The 11,627-nt window shown below is 41.2% G+C and overlaps 1 non-coding gene across 1 annotated transcript; it reads right to left on the bottom strand.

The window, feature by feature from the left end:
• Positions 1–11,221: 11,221 nt before the first annotated feature.
• On the bottom strand, positions 11,222–11,328 carry LOC114417585. Its single transcript, XR_003667845.1, has one exon. It is a non-coding gene; the product is annotated as a small nucleolar RNA R71 (small nucleolar RNA).
• Between the last annotated feature and the right edge of the window lie 299 nt (positions 11,329–11,627).

Raw genomic sequence — 11,627 nt, 5'->3', positions numbered from 1 at the left:
GCAGAGATTTAAAAGGTACTAGGTTGCCTCCTACTAGCGCTTCTTTAACATCTTGAGCTGGACGCTTGATGGCTTGTCGGTCACGGACCTAGTACTTTGCTTACCTTTGGCTTTGGACTTGGTCGCTTATTGGTCGGCCATGGGTCGTAAGCAACGCTCTAACCTTTTTGTGGATGCTGAGGTGAACTCTAGAGGTGATGGCGGTGTGTCTGTTGCCCGCTGCTGGCCATCCCCAGGCTGCTGTGGTGTTTCGCCCTGCGCCTGCCTGGAGCCGCAGTACTTCTTGATGAAAGCTTGATTAGTAGGGGGCCTGATGCCCTTGCTGGAGGTGACAGGTACTCTGTAGAACTGACAGAGACTTGTAATTAGAGCTTGACAACTCCAAGGCCCTGTTGGACTTCTTCGGGTCCACTGGGTGTCTTGCAGGCGCGATCCCTGCAAACAATAGATGAAATCAGAAATCAGTTGAGCGATGTGCATACTTACCTATGATGACGTGACCTTGCCGGGGGGAACGGGCACCCTGTAGGACTACAGAGGCCCGTAACCAGAGCTGGAAACCCCAGGGCCCTGTTGGACTTCTTCGGGTCCACTGGGTGTCTTTGTGGGTGCGATTCCTACAAACAAATAGATGGTATCAGAAATCAGTTGAACCATCTGTATACTTACCTATGTCACGATGGCATGACCTCGCTGGGGGAACGGGCACCCTGTAGGACTGACAGAGGCCCGTAACCAGAGCTGGAAACCCCAGGGCCCTGTTGGACTTCTTCAGGCCCACTGGGCGTCTTGTGGGCGAGATCCCGGCAAACAATAGATAACATCATAAATCAATTGAATCATGTGCATACTTACCTATGTCATGACGACACAGACCAACCGATACATCTGTAGGGGGAGATTGACATTTGTGGTCGCCGGGCAGAATGTTACTAAATAGCAACATCATCCATATCCATGTAAAAGTGGTCATGTTGGTGCGCATGATCCACACTCGTCTTTTTGCAGCGACACGGGTGAAATCTTGCCCCGGTATGCATAGTAGACGCGTGATAGCCTCCCTCTCTGGATGTGCTCACACAGTTGGTCACCCTCCAATATCAGGGGGTGGCCCAGGAACTGATAAAAGGAAACTACTGGCCCCTTAACCGGGAGTGCAAGTCTCGATTAAGCATCTAAGGGCAACGGACCTTATATTCTCCTAAGGTGTGAATATGGAGCACACTGAAAATGAGGACGCGTAGCCCTCTAAAGGCGAGGGCGTGCAGCCCTCTTCAGGCGAGGATGTGTAGTCCTCTGATGGCGAGGACATATAGTCCTCTAAAGGTGATAGGTACTAGTACCCAAGGGTCCACCTTTATGAGAAAGCAAGAGATCGACTCATCGAGAGGGCCGGTCATCCAACAAGATTGGACACGAGATGTAGGAAATCTATGCAGTTAGCATGATTTTTAGGGATGCAGACACATGCAACCTTTGTTGTGAGATTTGGTCATGCTGACCTCATATGAAACAATGCAATGCAATGGAAAGTTGTACAATGTTCATGACATTCTTTCCCTATTTTGTGATTTTGATTTTGATTTAATTTTTTTGGAAAACACAGATTGACTGTCCTTTTGAAAAAGGTGATAATTCATGCAACCTTATCCCATCTTTTGCAAATCTCTCCGGGAACTCCCTCAGAGTGTATATCCTGTTTGATTCAGTCACTTGACCATTTTGGAGTGACGACAATGGAGCCATTTGACGTTTAATCAATCTATTTGAAATTCCAGGGCTTGTCTCCTTTTTTTTCTTGTTTAAAAACATCGACGGGTGAGAACTTTTGATCTGCCTTTATGTTCACTTGAGGCTCATGCACAATGCCCCTCATTGCCCCAGTGTAAGGCTTTGAGGTACCAATTGTTATCTTTTGTCATGACCTCATAGCTGGGAACCTATTGGGTGAAAACTTCTAATCCGCCCCTAGGTTCGCTTGAGGTTTTTGCATGGTGCCTTTCGTTGCCCCAGTGTAAGGCTTTGAGGTACAATCGTTGTCTTTCGTCATGACCTTGTAGCAAGGAACCTATTGGGTGAGAACTTCTAATCTGCCCCTAGGTTCGTTTGAGGTTTATGCATGGGGCCTTTCATTGCCCCAGTGTAGGGCTTTGAGGTACCAATTGTTGTCTTTCGTCATGACCTTGTAGCAAGGAACCTATTGGGTGAGAAATTCTAATTTGCCCCTAGGTTCGTTTGAGGTTAATGCATGGGGCCTTTCATTGCCCCAGTGTAGGGCTTAGAGGTACCAATTGTTGTCTTGTTTTCAATACCTCGCAGTGAGGAAGAATGAAAGATGCAGTTGATTCTTGCAAAAAGAATTTTCCAAGGACGAGAAATAGTTGAAGGGTCTTTCAGTTGATGGATTAAGTCAAATGACTCCTATATAGAAGCAAGATGTTTTGATGTCTTGATGATGCTAAAGGATCAAGTGCTTCTAAGTTTTACTCAAGACAAGAATCCAAGAAAATCAAGATATATGATCAAGTTGATCTCTAGAATCTTTAGGAAGAAGTTTCCAAATTGAAAATACCAAAGGTTTGACCAAAGAATTCTATCATTTCAAATTGAGATTTTCTCTATGGTAATTGATTACCGGCAGTTGAAAATGTTTATCACAGTCACTAGAAATTTGAATTCAAAATTTATAATGTGTAATTGATTACCAGAGGGTATTTTCAGAAAATAATTGCCAAGAGCCACACCTATTCAAATTTTTTATGAATGACCATCAAAGGTGACTTGGAAACACGAACTTAAAGGGAGTTTTCATTGCCCAAAAAGTTTTATCCTCTTAAAAGATTAAGAGTTTTTCTGAACTGAAATATTTTATCCTCTCAAAAAGATTCCTTGGTCAACCACTTGCATATTCAATAAGGAATTTTGATTGATCTTCATTGTACAATCTATCTCTTTTAAGAGAGATTTCTTCTTCTCTTCTTCTTATTTCTGAAAAGGGATTAAGAGACCGTGGGTCTCTTGTTGTAGAGGATTCCTTAACACAAGGGAAGGGTTGTCCCTGTGTGGTTCAGACTTTGTAAAAAGAGTTTTACAAAGAGAATGGAAAATCTCGAGTGGGTTGCTTGAGGACTGGACATAGGCACGGGAAGTGGCCGAACCAGTATAAATCAAGTTTGCATTCCTCTCTTCTCTTAAACTTCTTTTATTTATTGCTATTTATCTTTTGCTTTAAAGAAGTTTATTTTGAATTGTCTGTTGAGTAATTCATGTTTAAGGGTGCATTGTTAATCCGAAAAGAGAGAGTGAAAGTTTAATTGGGGAATAATCTTTGTATCTTAATTCAACCCCCCTTTTTTCTTAAGGTAATGGCGGCCATTTATCCAACATCCTATTCTTGATAACTCACTTCTCTCTAAAAATACAAACTTTCCGGAATGATAAAATGAGCTCACATGAACGTCTTGAAAACACAGTCAATCAAATGTCCCTTTTTTTAACTCTTTTTTTTTTATTCTGAAACTTATTTGTTTTGAACTTTACTCATTGTTTTACGGCACCCCCACCAACGTGCAGGACGAGTAATCTCTGATTGAACGGTCTTGGAAGTCCAAACTCAGAAGCTCAGGTCGATTGAGCAAACAGACCAATGGCTTGCACCCACATTCTGGTGAAAGTTGAATAAGCAAAGATGCGTTTGTGAGAGGATGAGGGACAAAGATATCAACTTTATCCATTTTAACATTGTAACTGTGGTTTATAATAATGGTACAAACTTGAAAATCCTGATGAGTCATTTAGAGACATCTAACAACAACTTTCAAAATTGCCTCATGTGTGGCATCTCTTGTCAATGTCAGGATTTACACACGATTCTCCTCAAATTTCAGCCAGCCCGCATCAATTAGACCTTGCACCTTACGCTTCAGGGCCCTACAATGCTCAATGGAACGCCCCGGGGCTTCTCCATGACAAGCACACATTGCGTTCGAGTCGTATTCTCGGAGAAATGGAGGTTGATGAACCTTGGCTGGGGTTATGGATACCATTGAATTATCGAGTAGATATGGGAGCAAGTCAGCATAGGACACCAGAATTGGGGTGAATTCTACAGGCTTTCTCGCTGCAAAATTCATTTCTTGGTTGGTGTTTTTGGTTTGTGCTAAAGGTGGTGTTCGTCATTGGAAGTGCGGTAGACAGACTTTGTGGTTGATTTAGGGATGGCCTTTGTGGATAACTGGGCGGTGGGTAAGGAGAAGGTTTGTTATTGGCTGAGTAATGACATTGTTGGGTTGGTGGGAAACTTGGCTGTATTGGAATGGCAGTCACAGCACGGGTTTCTCCTTCATCCTCACCCTCTTCATTTGCCCCAGTTTTCTCATTCGTCTAAGCAGGATGACTAAATTTGCCTTTTTTCAGACCCACATCGATCCTTTCACTGGCAAAGACCAAATCCGCAAAGCTTTGAAGGTGCGTAGCCCACCATTTTCCATAGTAGAATACTGGTAATGTGTCTACTATCATTGTCATCGTTTTTTTTCGTCATTGAGGTGCCACTTGAGCTGTCAGGTTCTCCACCTTTGGGCGTATCCTTTGAAAGATCCGTGCCCCCTTTTTGCACATATTTTGTAGTTGCATCCTATCCGAATCCATTATACCGACACTGCCTAACGAAGGCAACCATTAGGTCCTCCCAGGAATGGACTCGGGAAGGTTCCAGGTTAGTGTACCAGGTAACAGCTACCCCAGTAAGATTTTCTTCGAAGGAATGTATCATTAGTTCCTCATCTTTTGCGCATGCCCCCATCTTCCGATAATACATCTTTAGATGGTTCTTGGGGCAAGTAGTCCCCTTGTACTTGTCAAAGTCCAACACCTTGAACATGGGAGGGGTGATGATATTGGGTTCTAGGAACAACTCTTTTAGGTTAGCAAAGGCATAATCTTCACCTCCTTCAATGGCCCTGAGCCTTTCCTCTAGATGATCCAACTTTCCCATTTCTGCCATAGCATGAGGGTTTTTACTTGTTGTGGAATGCAAGAGGTGTAGTTGGGGGTGATACTGAGGGCCTTCCGAAGTGTTTTCAAGGGGTATACCACCAACTGCTTGCCCTTCAGTGGCATATCCGAGCCAAGGCTCGAAGTCTGCTAGATTTTGATGGGGAATTTCATGTGTCTCCCCCACGGTTTAGGAGACATGGGCATGATCAGTTTGGGGTTGTTGGCTCTCAATGGGTATAGGAGTGGGGTTATTGACATTCTTATTGGGAGTGTACGCCACATTGGGTGGTGTATAGTTGAGAGGCAAGCCATATGGCGGGAAGGTGTGCTCATTTTGAATTTGCACATCATGGGGGCCGCCCGTACTTCCCAAATCTTTGCCTACCATATCTGAGGTTGGATGATTCATTGATGCCGGATGAGGGCGTTGGGTTCACCTTAGCGACAACGCTGGTAGCGGCAATTGCAACCGCATTGGCTTCCATTATCTTCTTCACGCTCATCATGGCCTCCATCATTGTGGCCATTTTCTCTTTAATGGCCTCCATGTCGGCCTTCATCTTCTCTTGTATCTTCTCTACTTCACCCATTACTCTAGCCGTAGCACAAGTTCGGTGAGGGCACCGTAAAGCATGTTTTTTTTCTTTTTTATAACAATGATTAAGTTCTCTTTTTCTTTTTTTTTTTTTAGGAAAAAATGCAATGAACAATGCAACCAATGAAAAGCATGGATGTATGCGAATGATGCATAATTGAAGTATTGCGAATTTTTACGCAGGATATGGGGTTGAATCAATTTAGATTTTCAACATGGTCCATGACATCTTCGTCAAGGTGAAACTGGAAGTAACAAGGACATTAACAGTCCTAAATGTGTTTGGCAGTAGACGAAGCAACGATGTAACCCGATCCATCTTTTGCCCCAATTTTTTGCAAGATGGTTACTTCCCCAAACAAAGAATTCAAAGAACTAACCATCTAAGAATTCTTTGCCCAAACATTGAATTCAAAGAACTAACCATCTAAGAATTCTTTGCCCAAACACTGAATTCAAAGAACTAACCGTCTGAGAATTCTGTGTAAGAAGCGGGTAGCTTCTTGGTTGTAATAGTGAACACAAGGGAGGGTACATCCTTTGTGGTTCGCTTCAAGTAGAGGGTACATCTACTTGGTTGTTCAAAGAGAACAAGGGAGGGTACATCCTTTGTGGCTCTTTTCTTGTAAAGGATTTTTACAAGGAAAGGAAATCTCAACAGGTTGCTTGAGGACTGGATGTAGGCACGGGTCGTTGCCGAACCAGTATAAAACTTGTGTTTGCTTTCTTCTTCCCTACGCTCTTTACTTTTCTACTGTGCACTTTTTATTTCTGCTTTACTTTTGTCTAAGTTATTGTTTCTGTTCTTTACTTTCTCATAACTTAGTAGTAAAGCCTAATTGAATCTAGTAACATTAAGAAGGATAAATTTTTAATTAGTCAAGACACGTTCATCATTAATTCAACCCCCCTTTCTTAATTATTCTGAGGCCACTTGTTCCAACATAAGAGTACTGAGTCAGCCCTGAAAAACCTTGAGATCCAGATGGGTCAACTGGCCAAGCAGTTAACTGAGAAGTCATTCAATAGCTTTGGAGCAAGTTATAACAAGAAGCCCAAAGAAGAGTGCAAAGTTGTTATAACAAGAAGCAGGAAGCTTGTGGTGGCTGAGGATGAGAATGTTGTTGCTTTAAAAGAGCAAGTTGCTTTGAAGGACACTACTGATAAAAAGAAGAATTGGGTAAGAGATGAGAGGAGTCAGTGGAGAGAAAAACCAATAATTGTTGGAAGGGAAGAAATAAAAGACAATGAAAAAGAAATAGAGGGAGGAAAACAAAAAGAAAAAGTTGAAAAAAATAAAGAAGAATAAAAAAGTAAGAGTGAAAAAGCAAGAGAAAAAAGTAAAGAAATAGCTCCAGATGTGGGGAAGGAAGTGCCATACCCTTTGGTACCTTCCAAGACAGATAAGGAACGCCACTTAGCGAGATTCCTAGATATTTTCAGGAAACTAGAAATAACTATGCCATTTGGAGAAGCCTTGCAACAAATGCCACTCTACTCAAAGTTTTTAAAAGACATGTTGACAAGGAAGCACAAGTACGTTCACCAGGAAAATATAGTTGTGGAGGGTAATTGTAGTGCTGTGATTCAGAAAATTCTTCCACCGAAGTACAAAGACCTTGGGAGTGTGACCATTCCTAGCTCAATAAGTGAAGTCACTGTGGGAAAAACTTTCATTGACTTGGGAGCTAGTATCAATATGATGCCACTCTCCATGTTCAGAAGACAGGGAGAGTTGGAAATCATGCCCACTAGAATGACTTTACAGTTGGCTGACCGCTCCATTACCAGACCATATGGAGTAATTAAAGATGTTTTGGTCAGAGTAAAACATTTTATCTTCCTAGCAGACTTTGTTGTACTGGATATCTGTGAAGATAATGACATTCCCTTAATCTTGGGAAGGCCATTTATGTTAACTGCAAGCTGTGTAGTTGACATGGGAAGAAAGAAATTGGAAATTGGTTTTGAAGATCAATGAATTGATTTTGATTTATTTGTAGAAGATAAGTCTGTGCTAGAACAAAATGTTTGCTTGCAGGTAAGGGAGGTTGAACAAGAGATCTTGAAGGTGAGGGCCAAATTTGATATCACCCATTGATGTATACGCGCCAAGCTAATGATGTTAAAAGAGCGTTTCCTGGGAGGCAACCCAGTTATGATTCCTTTCATTTTGTCTTTCATCCATTACATAAGTTGGAATTTGCTTTATAATCATTGAAAAAGGGGGATATCAGCTTATAATGAGTCATAGATATTAGGGGTTGTTTTAAATGTTTTGAGAAAGTGGACTGAAAATAACTTAAAAACATTTTTTTGAAAGCAGTCCACTCGCTAAGCGCATACCACCTCGCTGAGCTCATCTTCTCCATGCGCTAAGTGAGGCTAGCAGGCGCTAAGCGATCAAACCCCTGCATCTCAAGCTGATTGGGCTCGCTAAGTTGGCCATGGGTGAGCTTAGCCCAATTCAATTTGATTTGGATTGGGCTAAGCGAGAGTACACTCGCTAAGCGCATCGAGTTTGTGGGCTAAGCGCAATGTACCTACACTGAGCCATATTCCTTGCGGTCAAATTACTGGTTTAATTGAGCTAAGCATGATGTACCCATGCTAAGCTCAATTTATTTCGGCTTGAATAGCGCTAAGCTAGCAACCACTCGCTAAGTGCATGCCCCCTCTTTATAGGATGCATTATATTTGCTAAGCTAACATTGAGCCAGGCTTAGCGAGAGTTGCAGGTTTCCTTATCTGCACAATTCGCTTAACGTGTTGCTTTGCGTTAAGCGCAATTCACAAAAAAAATAATTTAAATTTAAAATGGGCCCGTGTCGGCCTGCCAAGAGAGGAGGCAAAAAGCCAAATTTCTCTCTCGCTTAGCGAATTGACTTGCTAAGCGAGTTGCTCAAAAAATTGTTAAGTGAAGTGCAACAGTAGCTACGCTCACATTTACCCCAAAAATCTAAAAGGCTTTCCCTGCAACCTCTCTCTTCTGAAACTTTCACATTGCATTTGTGCGTTAATCTTGCATCTTTCTGATGAGCCATCATTTTCTTCTATTTTCTAAACCCTTTTTGCACCAATTTAATTATTGATTGGTCTTAATTGTCAATTAATTAGGCAGTTTTATTATTTGGGCTCATCTAGCTAATTTGATGTTTTTAATCTAATTTCAGGAATTAATGAAACATTGGGCTTAATCCGGATTTTGGTTGTGGACTTGAAGAGGGCAAATAAAGCAGCGCTTACCTTAGTTAATTTCTAATTAGGAAATTTCGCAATTTTATTTTATGTTGTTCAGTGTTTATTTCATTTTGGGTCAGAGTATTGTAATAGGGCCCAGTGACTTTGAGTGACTCTTTTTAAATAGCTGCCTTGGGATTCGTGGAGGGCATTCTGTTATGCTATTCATTATTCAGAGCTTTTGTTTTAGGGTTTACGTTTTTCTGCTTTGATGCTACTGTTCACGTAATGCAATTTTACGTTTTCTACTTCTAATTATAATTTCGTTCTTGCTTCTTCTTCTACTCTCATTTACGTTTCTATTTCGTCTACATTTTTGTTCATTTACGTTTCTGTTCATTTACGTTTCTGCTTCGTGATTCATTTGCGTTTTCTGTTTGAATCCATGGAAGGCTAGATTTTCTGGTGTTGTTTCCTTTTGAGGACGAAGCCCAACTCTCTTTGAGGTTTCGCTTGTAATGTGATTTCCTGGCAGTTTTCCCTTCACCAGTTATCCCAAATTCGTGAATATTAATCAGTGCATGCTTCGTGTTCGATTAATTGCCTCTGAGCCTAACTTGCGTTCATGCTTAATGGACGAAGGGCTAACTGGTGTATGTGGTGCCTAATCACGTATTGAAAACCCTAAGTTGATTTTCGCTTAGTAAATTGAAATAGGGTTGGATTAAGTGGTTGACTGTTAGGGATAAATTCTCCATAACCCAGGATAAGAGAATGGCTTCTGAATCAAAGGAAACAACCCGTTTTTAATATTAATAGTTTCGTATTCCAGTTTACTTGTTCTGCTCTTTAATCACAAAACAAACAAACCCCCCCCCCAATCGTTACTGTTACTGCAAGTATATTATGAACATTTGGTTTGTCACTGCTCGTTGGGAAACGACCTAGGATCACTTCCTAGTTACTGCATTTTCATGTTTATTTGATTCAGGTACGGCCTCGATCAAATTTGGCGCCGTTGCCGGGGAGCAGTGTCCAAAGGTTCATAATAGCTAGCTAGTGTTGTGTGTTTAATCCTTTCATGTTTTATGTTTAAATTGCTAGTATTGTGTTAGTATGTGTGTTAGTGTTGTTTAGTGTCCTGGTATTTTGTTTAATGTGTGTTCTGTTTCAGTTTTTCCATTAAGCGTTTCCCCTGTTTCAGTCTTGGGTGTTTTGCTGTGAAGATTGTGCTTGTGGCAAAAACAGAGTAGTAGTAGAAATCAATTAGAGACGGATTTTAGCGACCACCCATGCTGGATTATTTGAGATTTTTTGTTGTAGTAGCTAGGGTTGTTATTTTTGGCTGAATTTTTTTGTGGTAACTTCTTTTAATCCATATTTTGTGGGAAAAATAGCTAGAGCCTTTAGTTTGGTCAGATTTGAAAGTTCCAAAAAACTAGCAAATTTTGTGTTTGTCAAAACTTCAAACGGCCATAACTTTTGCTCCGGTTATCAGAATCGCAATTATTATATATGCATTTGGGGTAGAAAAAAATTTCCTACGCTGTGGTAGCCTACCATAGGCTGGCTGAGGTCTCCATCGTCCAAAAAAAAGTGATTCTGTCAAAAGTTTTTTATTTTTCAAGTTTTATTCACTTATTTTTCTTAACCCACCAATTTTAGCTTTCATAGTTAGACTTTGAATTTTTGTCTGAAATTTTTTGTGCTATCTTCTCATCATTTTATAAGGTTGCTCACAAAATTTCAAGTCATTTGGATATCATTTGAGGGTAGCTGTAGTTCAAACCTACACCTTTATTTACATGATAAGGCAACTAGTTGTGTGCATGCTGAATGTAGTGTATGACTAGAGGCAATCCATCTGACTTACAACCCTTTGATCCTGAGATAGATAGGACATTTCATAGATTAGTTAGGCATCATTTTATACCTTTTGATCATTCCGAGCATTCCATTACTAGTGAATCTGTGCATTCTGTTATTGGTGATTTTGATCATCCTAATCTTGAGCATTATAATTTTGAGCATTCTGATTCTGAGCATTCTGATTTTGCAAATTCTGAGAACATGGCACAACCTCCACCCCGTGAGAGGACTCTAAGGGAAATGGCTGCACCTGATTTCACCTACGAAAGCTTGTGCATCTAATACCCTGATGAGGATGTCCCATATGTTCTTAAAACTGGACTGATTCATTTGCTTCCAAAGTTTCATGGCCTTGCAGGTGAAGACCCGCACAAACATTTGAAGGAATTTCATATTGTCTGCTCCACCATGAAACCCCCAGATGTCCAAGAGGATCACATATTTCTGAAGGCTTTTCCTCATTCATTAGAGGGAGTGGCAAAGGACTGGCTGTATTACCTTGCTCCAAGGTCCATCACGAGCTGGGATGACCTTAAGAGAGTATTCTTAGAAAAAAATTTCCCTGCTTCCAGGACCACAGCCATCAAGAAGGATATCTCAGGTATTAGACAACTTAGTGGAGAGAGCCTGTATGAGTACTGGGAGCGATTTAAGAAACTATGTGCCAGTTGCCCTCACCATCAGATTTCGGAGCAGCTTCTTCTCCAATATTTTTATGAAGGACTCAGCAATATGGAGAGAAGTATGATAGATGCTGCCAGTGGTGGAGCCCTTGGAGACATGACTCCTGCTGAAGCGAGAAATTTAATTGAGAAGATGGCTTCCAACTTGTCATACCCTAATTTCGTCCGGGGATTATTACTTGATGACGTGCAATAAATGAAGTCCCGAGATGTCTCAGAAATCGAAAGGAAGCAGGCTTGCGTGATTCGTGAAATTCCGTAATGTGGCGGAAATCGAAAAGAGGTGTTTTTGCGCAATCCGT

The sequence above is a fragment of the Glycine soja genome, chromosome 6 (genome assembly GCF_004193775.1).
Source record: "Glycine soja cultivar W05 chromosome 6, ASM419377v2, whole genome shotgun sequence".
In the NCBI taxonomy this organism is placed as follows: Eukaryota; Viridiplantae; Streptophyta; class Magnoliopsida; order Fabales; family Fabaceae; genus Glycine; species Glycine soja.
Note: the sequence above shows the minus strand (reverse complement) of the source record. Positions and strands in the feature narration are given on the sequence as shown.